Raw genomic sequence first — 13,149 nt, forward strand, 5'->3', positions numbered from 1 at the left:
GGAATTGGGGGCTAATATATGCATAGGTGGATCAAGACTATCAAATAGTTTTCAAGGCCACGTTTACCAACAACAACAACAACATTAAAGCCGTCTGTTTGCCTTTCCAAATCAAAGGATCTCAAGCTATTTTTCACCAAGGAGGACCGGCATTAGCCAGGCATCAAAAAATTCACCAAAACTCATGGCCATTCACCTCCACAGAAATCTTTAATAAAATGCAAAAGATTTAGTAATTCTAAAGAGAAACCAGAGTATAACCCGGCAAAACACAGATGCTGTTCAACTCATGGTGACTCCAAGACACCCTAATTTGCATGTCTGTGCAGCTGCATGGGGGCGAGAATCAGCAGGCACACGTAACAATCGGCTTCATCAGAACAATATAAGACGCACGGCCCAGCAGAACACAGATGCTGTTCAACTCATGGTGACTCCAAGACACCCTAATTTGCATGTCTGTGCAGCTGCATGGGGGGCGGGAATCAGCAGGGACGCGTAACAATCAGCTTCATCAGAACAATATAAGACGCACAACCCAGCAGAACACAGAAGCTGTTCAACTTATGGTGACTCCAAGACACCCTAATTTGCATGTGCAGCTGCATAAGGGCGGGAATCAGCAGGCACACGTAACAATCGGCTTTATCAGATCAATATAGGACGCATGGCCCAGCAGAACACAGAAGCTGTTCAACTCATGGTGACTCCAAGACACCCTAATTTGCATGTCTGTGCAGCTGCATGGGGGTGGGAATCAGCAGGCACACGTAACAATCGGCTTTATCAGATCAATATAAGACGCAAGGCCCAGCAGAACACAGAAGCTTTTCAACTTATGGTGACTCCACAACACCCTAATTTGCATGTCTGTGCAGCTGCATGGGGGCGGGAATCAGCAGGGACGCGTAACAATCAGCTTCATCAGAACAATATAAGACGCACGGCCATGGAATTGGGGGCTAATATATGCATAGGTGGATCAAGACTATAAAATAGTTTTCAAGGCCACGTTTACCACCACCAACAACAACAACAACATTAATGCCGTCTGTTTGCCTTTCCAAATCAAAGGATCTCAAGCTATTTTTCACCAAGGAGGCCCGGCATTAGCCAGGCATCAAAAAATTCACCAAAACTCATGGTCGGTCACCTCCACAGAAATCTTTAATAAAATGCAAAAGATTTAGTAAATCTAAAGAGAAACCAGAGTATAACCCGGAAAAACACAGATGCTGTTCAACTCATGGTGACTCCAAGACACCCTAATTTGCATGTCTGTGCAGCTGCATGGGGGCGGGAATCAGTAGGCACACGTAACAATTGGCTTCATCAGAACAATATAAGACGCACGGCCATGGAATTGGGGGCTAATATATGCATAGGTGGATCAAGACTATCAAATAGTTTTCAAGGCCACGTTTACCACCACCAACAACAACAACATTAAAGCCGTCTGCTTGCCTTTCCAAATCAAAGTATCTCAAGATATTTTTCACCAAGGAGGCCCGGCATTAGCCAGGCATCAAAAAATTCACCAAAACTCATGGTTGTTACCCTCCACAGAAATCTTTAATAAAATGCAAAAGATTTAGTAATTCTAAAGAGAAACCAGAGTATAACCCGGCAAAACACAGATGCTGTTCAACTCATGGTGACTCCAAGACACCCTAATTTGCATGTCTGTGCAGCTGCATGGGGGTGGAAATCAGCAGGCACACGTAACAATCGGCTTTGTTAGAACAATATAAGAAGCACGGCCCAGCAGAACACAGAAGCTGTTCAACTCATGGTGACTCCAAGACAGCCTAATTTGCATTTCTGTGCAGCTGCATTGGGGCGGGAATCAGCAGGCACACGTAACAATCAGCTTCATCAGAACAATATAAGACGCACGGCCCGGCAGAACATAGATGCTGTTCAACTGTGCAGCTGCATATGTGCGGAAATCAGCAGGCATGCATAACAATCGGCTTCTTCAGAACAATATAAGACGCACGGCCATGGAATTGGGGGCAAATACACGCATAGGTGGATCAATACTATCAAATAGTTTTCAAGGCCACGTTTACCACCACCACCAACAACAACAACATTAAAGCCGTCTGCTTGCCTTTCCAAATCAAAGTATCTCAAGCTATTTTTCATCAAGGAGGCCCGGCGTTAGGCAGGCATAAAAAAATTCACCAAAACTCATGGTAGTTCCCCGCCACAAAAATCTTTAATAAAATGCAAAACATTTAATCATTCTAAAGAGAAACCAGAGTATAACCCGGCAAAACACAGATGCTGTTCAACTTATGGTGACTCCAAGACAGCCTAATTTGCATTTCTGTGCAGCTGCATGGGGGCGGGAATCAGCAGGCACACATAACAATCAGCTTCATCAGAACAATATAAGACGCACGGCCCGGCAGAACATAGATGCTGTTCAACTCATGGTGACTCCAAGACACCCTAATTTGCATGTCTGTGCAGCTGCATGGGGGCGGGAATCAGCAGGCACACGTAACAATCAGCTTCATCAGAACAATATAAGACGCACGGCCCGGCAGAACATAGATGCTGTTCAACTCATGGTGACTCCAAGACACCCTAATTTGCATGTCTGTGCAGTTGCATGGGGGCGGGAATCAACAGGCACACGTAACAATCGGCTTTATCGGAACAATATAAGACGCACGGCCCGACAGAACACAGATGCTGTTCAACTCATGGTGACTCCAAGACACCCTAATATGCATGTCTGTGCAGCTGCATGGGGGCGGGAATCAGAATGCATGCGTAACAATCGGCTTCATCAGAACAATATAAGACGCACGGCCCGGCAGAACACAGAAGCTGTTCAACTCATGGTGACTCCAAGACACCCTAATTTGCATGTCTGATCAGCTGATTGGGGCAGGAATCAGCAGGCACACGTAACAATCGGCTTCATCAGAACAATATAAGAAGCACGGCCTGGCAGAACAGAGATGCTGTTCAACTCATGGTGACTCCACGCCACCCTAATTTGCATGTCTGTGCAGCTGCATGGGGGCGGGAATCAGCAGTCATGCATAACAATTGGCTTCATCTGAACATTGTAAGACGCACGGCCCAACAGAACACAGAAGCTGTTCAACTTATGGTGACTCCAAGACAGCCTAATTTGCATTTCTGTGCAGCTGCATGGGGGCGGGAATCAGCAGGCACACGTAACAATAAGCTTCATCAGAACAATATAACACACACGGCCCGGCAGAACATAGATGCTGTTCAACTGTGCAGCTGCATATGGGCGGGAATCAGCAGGCATGCATAACAATCGGCTTCATCAGAACAATATAAGACGCACGGCCATGGAATTGGGGGCAAATACATGCATAGGTGGATCAAGACTATCAAATAGTTTTCAAGGCCACGTTTACCACTGTGGCCAAAGTGAATGGCCCTGTGGTCAGAGAAAAAGCAATGGATCATGGAGAACTCACGATGCTTGACTGCTCTTGAAGTGAGCACGAAGTCAATCCTGGAACGCACAGATCCATCGGGTCGGCACCATGAATAATTCACGGTACCTTGCCCTATGGATCCCATGGTGTCCCGCAATGATGCCTCCGAGATCATCTCCTTGAGCAGTTTATAAGTAACATCAAGTTTTGCGTATATGCTAGAACTGCGCCCATCCTCCTCTATCGGACAGTTAAAATCACCGCCGATCACTACTGCTCTGGTGGTGACAAGTTGCGTCCGCAGGATCTGGAAAAGTTCCAGGCGCGCATTCGTATCTGGGGGGCGTACACGTTGATGAGCCTAATTGGCTCTCCCACCCACGAGCCTTCTATGACCAAAAGACGGCCACAGACAAGCTCATGGATGGAGTCAACCGTGAAGCATCCCCCCCTGATAAGAATGGCTACCCCTGCATTCCTGCAATTGCCACCCCCGGACTAGTAGGAGGGACCGAGGGTCCACTGAGAGGTCAGGTGTGTGTACCTTCTCAAAGGAGGAAGACCGCACTCCTGAAGCATGTAAACATCACTCTGATGAGTCGAAAGAAAAGTCAGCGCCACTTGCCTTCTAGAGGTATCCTTGATACTCCTCACATTAATGGAAAAGATTGAGATCTCAGCCATAATGAAAAAGGGGTATGAGGTCTAGTTAGCAAGGGGCCGAACTTACCTCCCCGAAGGGGGGGTGGCTCCTCCATCTCCACAGCTGCCTGTTCTGGGTTAGACCCAGTTCCTCCAGGACTTCGTCAATTATCTCACTGAGGTTGACGGTGGGGATAGGCACAGTGTCGGCCATAATCTCCTCCTCGTCTTCCTCACCTGCAGACTCCAGGTCCTCCACTACTTGCCCTGGTCCAGCGCTTTTATGCTGGACCCCGTTGGGCCGTTTGGTGGAGGTGGCGGGTTCCTCTGCCGATGGGCTCACAGGCTTCCGTTTCCGGCCTCCTGTTTGGCCACTGGCAGGGGTGGAAGGGGGAGGGCGGGGAAGTCCTCCATAGAGGACAGGTCTGGGGTGGGCGGTGGGGCGGGAAGGGTCTCCTCTGGCCCAGAGAGGGTGGGTGGGGGTGTGCCAGAGGAGGGGACAGGGTCAGGGATGGGGACAGGGGCAGGGGTATACTTACCTGTGGCGTTCCGAGGCTCTTTTGGTTTGCTTTCGGGTGGCTTCTTCCCAGAGCTGGAGGCTGGTTTACCCTGGATCAGGGCTCCAGCATAGGTCCGGGTCCTTTGGGGGCAGTGCCTGAAGGTGTGCTCTGCCAATCCGCAGAGGTTGCAGGTTTTTTGCCTAAGACAGTCTTTGGTCTCGTGGCCTGTAACCCAACAGATCTTGCAAGCAAGTTCTGTACACTCCTTTCCCATGTGTCCGGGACAGCCACATCTGTTGCAGTTGTAGGGTATCCCGGAGTAGAAGAGGTGTCCTGCGGATGCTCCTAGCAAGAAGCACTCCTGCAGGTGCTGTAAGTCCCCTGAACGGTCTTTCCTGAGCTTGCATAGCACAGACCACTTCCCTATCCAGAAGCCGTTGACATCAAGGTATAATATAATCATATTACACCCCTATATACTGCACACCAAACAATAGTACACCTATACCAGTCCTTAAAAGGACTTTTGTGGACCTGTTAGCTAACGATTTGTGTCACTAGTACTACAGCCTGTCTGTCATGGAAGGCCTTCCAGCATCAGTGACAACGGCAGGAGAATCGAATCCCGACGCGTGCGCGGTGGTGTGCGTTGGCTCGCGTGTGCGTGCATGCGCATCCCTATTTAAACAGCCTGACCCCTCACCAACTTGCTGTCCAGTCTACAGCGTATCCCTGAAGAATCTTGCACCTGTGTACCTGTTTGTATCCCGATTACCTGACCCCGACTTCCTCTGACCTCTCCTGCCTGCAACCTGCCTCTGACCCCGGCTACGTCTGACCACCGCACCTGCTCTGCCCCTGGCTCTGTTTTTTGCCCGCCTGTTATACCGACCTGGCCTGAACTTTGACTACCCCTTTGGACTTTGCTTTGGCTTCTGATCTGCCCACCTGTGTTTGATCCGGCTTGCCTCACCTGCTTGATTCCTGTCCCACAAGTGCCGCACCTCTACTCCAGCTTGCCGCTAGCATCCTGCCAGGATCTTGGTGCTTCTTCCTGCTGCCGAATTCGGCCACTACTCAGCTTACTACCAGGCGCTTGTGCCCCTCTGAACTCTTGATCCCCTGTCTTCTCTACCAGGGGCTCCTGAGTCAGAGGCTTACGAGAGGCCGCTCCCTGCACATTGGGCTCCACTACCAGGTATGTGACACTGTCCCTGCTCCACACAGCACAGCAACCTCTCCCTACACTGACAAAAAGCAGAATGTAAAATGGCCACCAGATCAGGTCTATTCATAAGGTAGGGGGTATGTCCATGTGCTGAAATGTCTCAATTGGCTGTCCTGTACCACCTTATGGATGTGTCATGGGTCAAAGTTCTTCTCAATGTAAAATGGCGGACCACCACGAATATCGCCAGATGTCCGCCTGTTTGGCAAACCACGATCGAGTAATCTGAACTTGTGAAACTGAAATGTTTCATTAGGAAGATACTGTATGTAAATAGCCGCAACAGCTCTGTTTGTTTTATAAACAAAATGGGAAGCTGCCAAATGTCTTATGCATATGTTCATCAGAAATATGGATCCTTGTGTAATGTTTGTATAAACCTGCAAAAAAACAGTGAATTTATAGAACAAATATCTTACACAGGCCCATAAGCTCATAGTCCTGTAGATATTATTATTTATTTCTTTAGGAACATACAAAAACAATTGGCTGTAACTTAACAGGATACATTAAAGTATATCTAAAGCCAACACTTATTTTTATCCATTTGTATAGAGTAATGCCTTGTACACACGATCGTAATTTTCCATGAAAAAAGTCAGATGGAGTTTTTTCATTGGATATTCCGACCGTGTGTGGGCCCCATCTGACTTTTTCCCTTCGGAGTTTAGAAATAGAACACGTTTTGGACGGTCGAAATTTGGTCTGATAGTGTGTATGCAAGACAGCTTGAACGGGATTCTGATGGAAAACTCCATCAGATTTTATCCCATCGGAAATTCCGAACGTGTGTACAGGGCATCAGGAATCATTAACCCACTGTCAGTTATTTTTTTTATTTGCCAGGTGTGTCACATTGATGAGATATCTTGTTTACTTCCTGTCTTGAAAATGCAACAGGAAGTAATGTATACAAAGTGAAGGAAATGCCCTCAAATGAATGTCACAGGAATAAATGTCCTTATCGGAAAGTTTTCACTATATTACTGTTTTGAATACAACTATAAGAGAAGCTCAGTCCGTGTTGGAACAAGAAGGCTATTACATGCTCATGGGCATGCTCATAATTCTGAGAAAAGGCTCATTGCGCATTGGAACGTATGCAGAAACCATATTAGCATACGCACGTGCACGCACACTTGCACATCTTGTATAAACAATAGCGCCAAACGGCCTATTTAAGCTGGGCTATGACATGAATGGATTGCAGAGTCATCTTTAGCTAGTTGCTGCTTTATCTTGGCTTTGACCTGCCTAACCTGCATACCTGTGTATGCAGCTTGCTCCTGACCTGTCTAAGGATTTCTCTGTGCCTGCTGTGACCAGACTATGCTCCTTTTTTGCACCCCTGTACCTTGCTACCTGGATGTTGATGATCTTCTAGCTTGTGTCCTAGCTACACTCATGTCTGCCGATAAAGTGTCTCCATGATCCACTACCTGGTTCCTGCCTGTTGATCTACGGTCATGTGCTTCCTGCCAACACCAGCTGGTGCTGCCTGCTACACTGTCACTCTGTGTCCTTATACATCCTGTTATCACTACCAGGAGTGTTGAACAAAAGGTGCAAGAGAAGCCCCCTCTCCAGCTCGATCTCCACCAGGTACGCGACAACTCAAAATTTAGAATTTCTTACAACTTTCAGTGGTAGCCAGGACAAGTGAAGAAAGTAAATTTCCCCAATGAGATTAATGACAGCAAAAGAAAAACTGACAGGGGTTCTAACACCTTACTACTGTATCCAAAACAAAAGAAAAAATGTTTTTATATTGGATACATTTTAGAGTTGAAAATATGTTTATTAGAATTTTAACATGTTATACATGAACATTATGAGGTGTCACAATCAGGGAACAGTCATAAATACGTAGTGGTAGAGGGTCAGCCCAATGGCTATCGCCCACAGCAGGACTCCCACCAACGTGTAATATAACAGGAACAATCATGACAAGAACCCGAAACAAAAATTGTGAGCGGCCAAAATGGCCTCTTAATAGGTGACAACATTGCAACCAGAGTCTCCAAAAAGGAAACAATAAAGTCAAACGAAAAAATGACACACAAGACAAAAAAAAAGAACCAAGGCCGCAAATAAAAAAAAAAAAAAAAGAACAAGAAAAATAAGAATAAAAATGGGGGGGCAAGAATCAGGGGCATGAGAGGGCAGGGAAGGGAGGGGGAAGGAGAGAAGAGAGAGAGAATAGAAGGAAAGGAGAAGAGAGAGAAGAAAACCAGAGGGGAATCATGGGGGAGTGTGAGAGTTGCTGAGGGAGCAAATGGAAGAAACAATGTAAATAAAGTGGGGGGGAGGGGAACCTAGTCTATCTTAAGGAGGTGACATAGACGGAGGCGATCAGGGGTGATCATGGTCGGGTGGACAACATGTTCGCCAGGGTGTCAGAGGAAGAGAAGTGGAGCCATACGAGCCATAGCAACGTATACTTATCAAAAGTGTCATTGTCAAGAGCCAGCATCTCCTCCATTCTCATGGTATCGTTCATAATAGAGACCCAGCGTGACAATGGAGGAGTTGCGGTCGACTTCCAGTAGGAAGGTATGAGCTGTCTTGCTGAAGACATGAAGAAACAGAGGAGACTTCGTCTCTGCGATTTAACAGAACCAGGCAGGATGGAGAGAAGAGCAATTTTAGGTGAGGGAACCAGTGATTTATCGTAGACTTTGTTGTAACATTCAAATACCTGAGTCCAGAAGGGGCGGATCCTCTCACAATCCCACCAGACATGTAGATAAGTCCCCACTGCAGAGGAACATCGCCAACAGGATGCCGGGGTGGACGGAAATATTTTGTGCAACACGGAGGGAACCCTGTACCATCTTGACAGAATCTTGTAGTTTTTTTCCTGTGCGTAGCAGGAGATCGTGGACTTGTGAGTAAAGTAAAACGAAGTCTGCCAGTCTGCCTGCCGGATGTCCTCACCCAGATCTGCAGACCACATCCTAGTGTAAGAGGGTAGCTCGGTGTGCATGAGTGTTTGCAGTAGGTTATATATGGCCGAGAGTAGGTGCCTGGGCGTCTCCGAGAGGGAACACAGTCGTTCAAACTCCGTGGGAGGGCGGTGTACCTGAGAGGAGGAATGTAGGTGCTTTGTAAGTGTGGACAAGTGTAGTGTAGTGAGCCAGTCATGAGCACCTGCCGGAGTCGCTGGCGACCCCAGCGTAGGATGCACAAAGGAGCGTGCCTGGGGCCATTCAGTCCTTTTGAAGGGGCCTAACGAAGATACACCAAAGCCTTGGGGGAAGGAGGGATTGTCGAATAGGGAAGATAGCGGAGAGGGGTCGGAGGACAGTAGGGAACATAACCCCCTGTTGTACCATAATCTGAGAGAAGCCAGAGTAAGCGGGGAGGGAGGAGGTATGTGTGTCAGTTCAGTTCTATATCCCCATAGGAGCGCTCGCAGGTCAACGTGAGACAAGTCTTGCTCTAGGGCGACGGAGGCCTTCGAGAAAGGGCGCGGGAACCACTCTAAGACACGCGCAATGTGTGTGGCCTTGTAGTAGGTCTCGAAGTCAGGAATGCCAGCTCCGCCCCGCAGCTTTGGGCGGGTGAGCACATTGTATTTCACCCTAGAAAGCCCCCGTCGCCACAGGAATCTGATGGCGAGAGAGCGTAAGGAGTTGAAGAAGGACTTGGGGATTAAGACGGGAACCGTTTGAAGAAGATACAGGAGTTTGGGTAGAGTGTCCATCTTCAGGGTGTTGATCCTCCCGAACCACGGCAAGGAAGTCCCCCCCCACTCCTCCAAGTCCTTCCGCAAGCGTGAAAGCAGAGGAACATAGTTCGATGAAAAGAGGTTGGAAAGATTAGAAGGAATAATGACGCCAAGGTATGAGATTCCCCTCGTTTGCCATTTGAAAGAAAAATTGGCTTTGAGCCTAGTCATCGTAGCGGCAGGGAGGGAGACGTTGAGAGCCTCAGTCTTGGACAGATTGAGTTTGAAGTTGCTAAATGTGCCAAAACGACGGAATTCCGCAAAGAGGGATGGCAGGGAGATATGGGGGTCCTGTAAGTATACCAAAAGGTCGTCAGCATAGAGGGATAGTTTGTAATGGGAGGAAGGCGTTTGGATACCGCGAATGGAGACATTTCGTCTGATGGCACAAGCTAAGTGTTCTATTACAATGACAAATAAGAGTGGGGATAGGGGGCAGCCCTGCCGAGTACCATTGGAGATGTCAAAGGGCGCAGAAGTAGAACCATCCACCAAGACCGAAGCTGAGGGCTGCGAGTAAAGGGACATCACTTTGGAAATAAAGGGCGTTCCCAGGCCCAATTGTTCCAATGAGAGTCGAAGAAATCCCCAGTTAACCCGATCGAATGCCTTTTCGGCGTCGAAAGAGAGGAGACAAGCCCTCAGCCCTTTGCGTTGGATGTAAGAGATTAAGTGGATCGTTTTGGTGGTATTGTCCCTCGCCTCCCGGCCTGGGACAAATCCCACCTGGTCATTGTGGATAACACCTGGGAGTAGAGGAGACAAACGATTAGCCAGGACCTTCGCAAACAACTTCAGATCCACGTTGAGCAGGGATATAGGCCTATAGCTGCTGCATTGCGAGGGGTCTTTGCCTTGCTTGGGTAATACAGAGATGTTAGCGGATAACAACGCCTTGGGCGGTGCAGTAGTGTCATTCATTGTATTAAAGGACTTAGCCATCAACGGGGATAAAAGTGGGGCAAAGGTCTTGTAAAAACGTGGAGTGTATCCATCTGGACCAGGGCACTTGCCCACCTGTAAACTTTTGATGGCACCGAGAAACTCGGACGTATCGAGGGGTTTATCTAGCTCAGCCACATCCGACGCATCAATAGGGGGTAGTGCCGTCTCGACAATATAATCTCGCGTGTCATCACCCGAAGGTGTATAACACCTGGTCGGGTCTACGGACTGCAGATTATAGAGTCGCGAATAGTATCCCCGGAAGGCAGAGGATATACCCTCCGGGTTGTACGATCTAGTTTGATCAGGGTGTGAAATAAAGCTAATGGAACGGCGAGGCGTCCTGGGGTGCAAGACCCGTGCCAAATGTTTACCACATTTATTGGCCAGTGAGTAATGGAAGTTGCGCGCCCTATCTCGAGCTATCAAGGAATGGGAGTCAAGAAGCTGAAGGAGATCCCGACGGGCATTCGATAAACGGACAAAAATTGCAGGGTCTAGGTTACGTTTGTGCAGAGGTTCTAGCTCCGCAATGGTGGAGAGGAGACGGCGAATGTCACTCGATCGCATCTTCTTGAGGCGGGAGCCATGTTGGATGAGCACGCCTCTGATCACACATTTAAAGGCTTCCCATTGGATGAGAGGGGGGGTAGTGTCCGAGGAGTGATCCGAAACGAAATGACGGATAGCGGCAGAAACTTCAGCCACACATACAGAATCCCGCAGTAAATTATCATTAAGCCTCCAGTGTGCACCTCTACGTGAAGTGGGGGGGCGTGCAAGAGTCAAATAGACCGGGGCATGGTCCGACCAAAGCAATTGACCCAAGGACGTTTGTAAAGGGGAATCTAGCAGTGACTGGGATATCAGGAAATGGTCTAGTCTACTATATGAGTTGTGTGCTGCAGAGTAATGACTGTAATCCCTATCTGTGGGATGCTGGACACGCCAGACATCCACCAGATGGAAGGAATGTAGGAGAGTCCTGATGCGTGTTAGTGTAGAGTGTGGGATAGAGGACTTACCCGAGGATGTATCTGCAGACGGGGACATAACGGCATTGAGATCTCCCCCAATTATGTAGCAGGGACCCCCAAAAGAGGATAGTCTGGTGAGGACCGATGAGAGGAACCGAGCCTGACCCACATTTGGAACGTATATGTTGGCCACTGTGAAAAGAAAGTTGTTTAGTTTCAGTTTGAGAAATATGAATCGTCCATTAGTATCAATAAGGGTGTCTAGGACCTCAGGTGTAAAAGATTTATGGAAGGCTATGGATACACCCTTAGACTTCGCTTGGGGATTAGTACTATGGAACCATTGTGTATAGTACCTGTTACGAAGAACCGGCACTGAATCAGTACGGAAATGCGTTTCCTGGAGTAGCAAGATGTCAGAACGCTTTTTATGAAAATGAAAAAGGACCTGACTCCGCTTCTCAGGTGTGTTGAATCCCCTACAGTTAAAAGACGCTAAGGCTATCGGGCAAACAGAAGCCATGTTATTGGTAGGCGTGAGTGGTGGGGATACAGAGCAAGGGCACGGGTAAAGGCAATATCAAGCATCAGCAACTCTCGGAGATAGAAATAGCGCCAGAAAGAGCCTGGAGGAGGAAAGGAAGGAAGGAAGATAGGAATAAGAGCAACAGAGGGGAGAGGCGGGGAAAGACAGAGGGGAGGGTAAGAGCGGGTGGTAACAAAAAACAAAAAGACACAAAAAAGATAAAAAGACATGGGTTGAGTATGGACCCCGTCCGCACCACTCCTGTCACCAAGTAAAAGTAGCAGGAGACAGCTAGGCAGAGGCGGTGGGGAGGGAGACCATAATAGCGAGGTGAATGATGATGATAAAAAAAAAAGAGCAATAACAAAAAAGGCCACTGGGTGGCTCCAAAAGGCTACGCAAAAAAAGAAAAAAAAACATACATCATGGCTAGTAGCCATGAGCCGAACGGCATCCATAGTGACACCGTAAAAAAAAAGAAAAACCCCTCAAAAAAAAGAAGGGGGGGGGGGGCGCGGTGGGATCACTCCAGGTAAGGCGGTCCCCCCGGCCCCCAACTCCACAGGAGAACAATCACGGAGCAAAACCAACACACGGTACAAAAAATAGCGGTACAAAGAACAAAAGAGAAAAAAAAAAAAAAAACGAGTTGGTTAAGCACGTGAAATAGGAAACCAAACAGATTATTTAGGCAAAAACAACAGTGAAATGCAATTACGATGAGAAAGAACACAATGGTGATACAGCAGCAGAGTGAAAACATGTCATCAAAAGTCATATAATAGAAGATACTTAGGAACAATCTGCGGGTGTCTCCCGGTCTGGAACATGGAGCCCGAACCACCTGAAAAGAGAATTAAGGCCGTAACAATAACATCAACATTAAGGGCTCTTTCACACGTCCGTTCAGTTTTTCAGATCAGTTTTTTTTTTCATCAGTTGATCCGTTTTTCCATCAGTTTTTCGTCAGTTTTTCATCAGTTTTTGCATCAGTTTTTGCATCAGTTTTTGCATCAGTTTTTCCATCCGTTTTTTCATCCGTTTTTTTTTTTTTTTTTTTGGGGCTTTTTACATAGAAAAACGGATGTTAGCGGAACGGTTGATAAACGGATCATCCGTTAACGTCCGTTTTTCGTCCGTTCCGTTTTTTAGACGGAAGAAAAATAG

The 13,149-nt window shown here is 47.6% G+C and overlaps 4 non-coding genes across 4 annotated transcripts; all 4 read right to left on the minus strand.

Annotated features, from left to right (window-relative positions):
* Positions 1-143: 143 nt before the first annotated feature.
* LOC120942061 lies at positions 144-258 on the minus strand. The gene has a single exon (XR_005749862.1). It is a non-coding gene; the product is annotated as a U5 spliceosomal RNA (small nuclear RNA).
* An 842-nt stretch (positions 259-1,100) lies between these two features.
* Positions 1,101-1,215, minus strand: LOC120942043. The gene has a single exon (XR_005749845.1). It is a non-coding gene; the product is annotated as a U5 spliceosomal RNA (small nuclear RNA).
* Positions 1,216-1,505: 290 nt separating this feature from the next.
* Positions 1,506-1,620, minus strand: LOC120941876. Its single transcript, XR_005749685.1, has one exon. It is a non-coding gene; the product is annotated as a U5 spliceosomal RNA (small nuclear RNA).
* Positions 1,621-2,154: 534 nt separating this feature from the next.
* Positions 2,155-2,269, minus strand: LOC120942067. Its single transcript, XR_005749868.1, has one exon. It is a non-coding gene; the product is annotated as a U5 spliceosomal RNA (small nuclear RNA).
* Between the last annotated feature and the right edge of the window lie 10,880 nt (positions 2,270-13,149).

Source organism: Rana temporaria, chromosome 5 (assembly GCF_905171775.1).
Source record: "Rana temporaria chromosome 5, aRanTem1.1, whole genome shotgun sequence".
Classification (NCBI taxonomy): domain Eukaryota; kingdom Metazoa; phylum Chordata; class Amphibia; order Anura; family Ranidae; genus Rana; species Rana temporaria.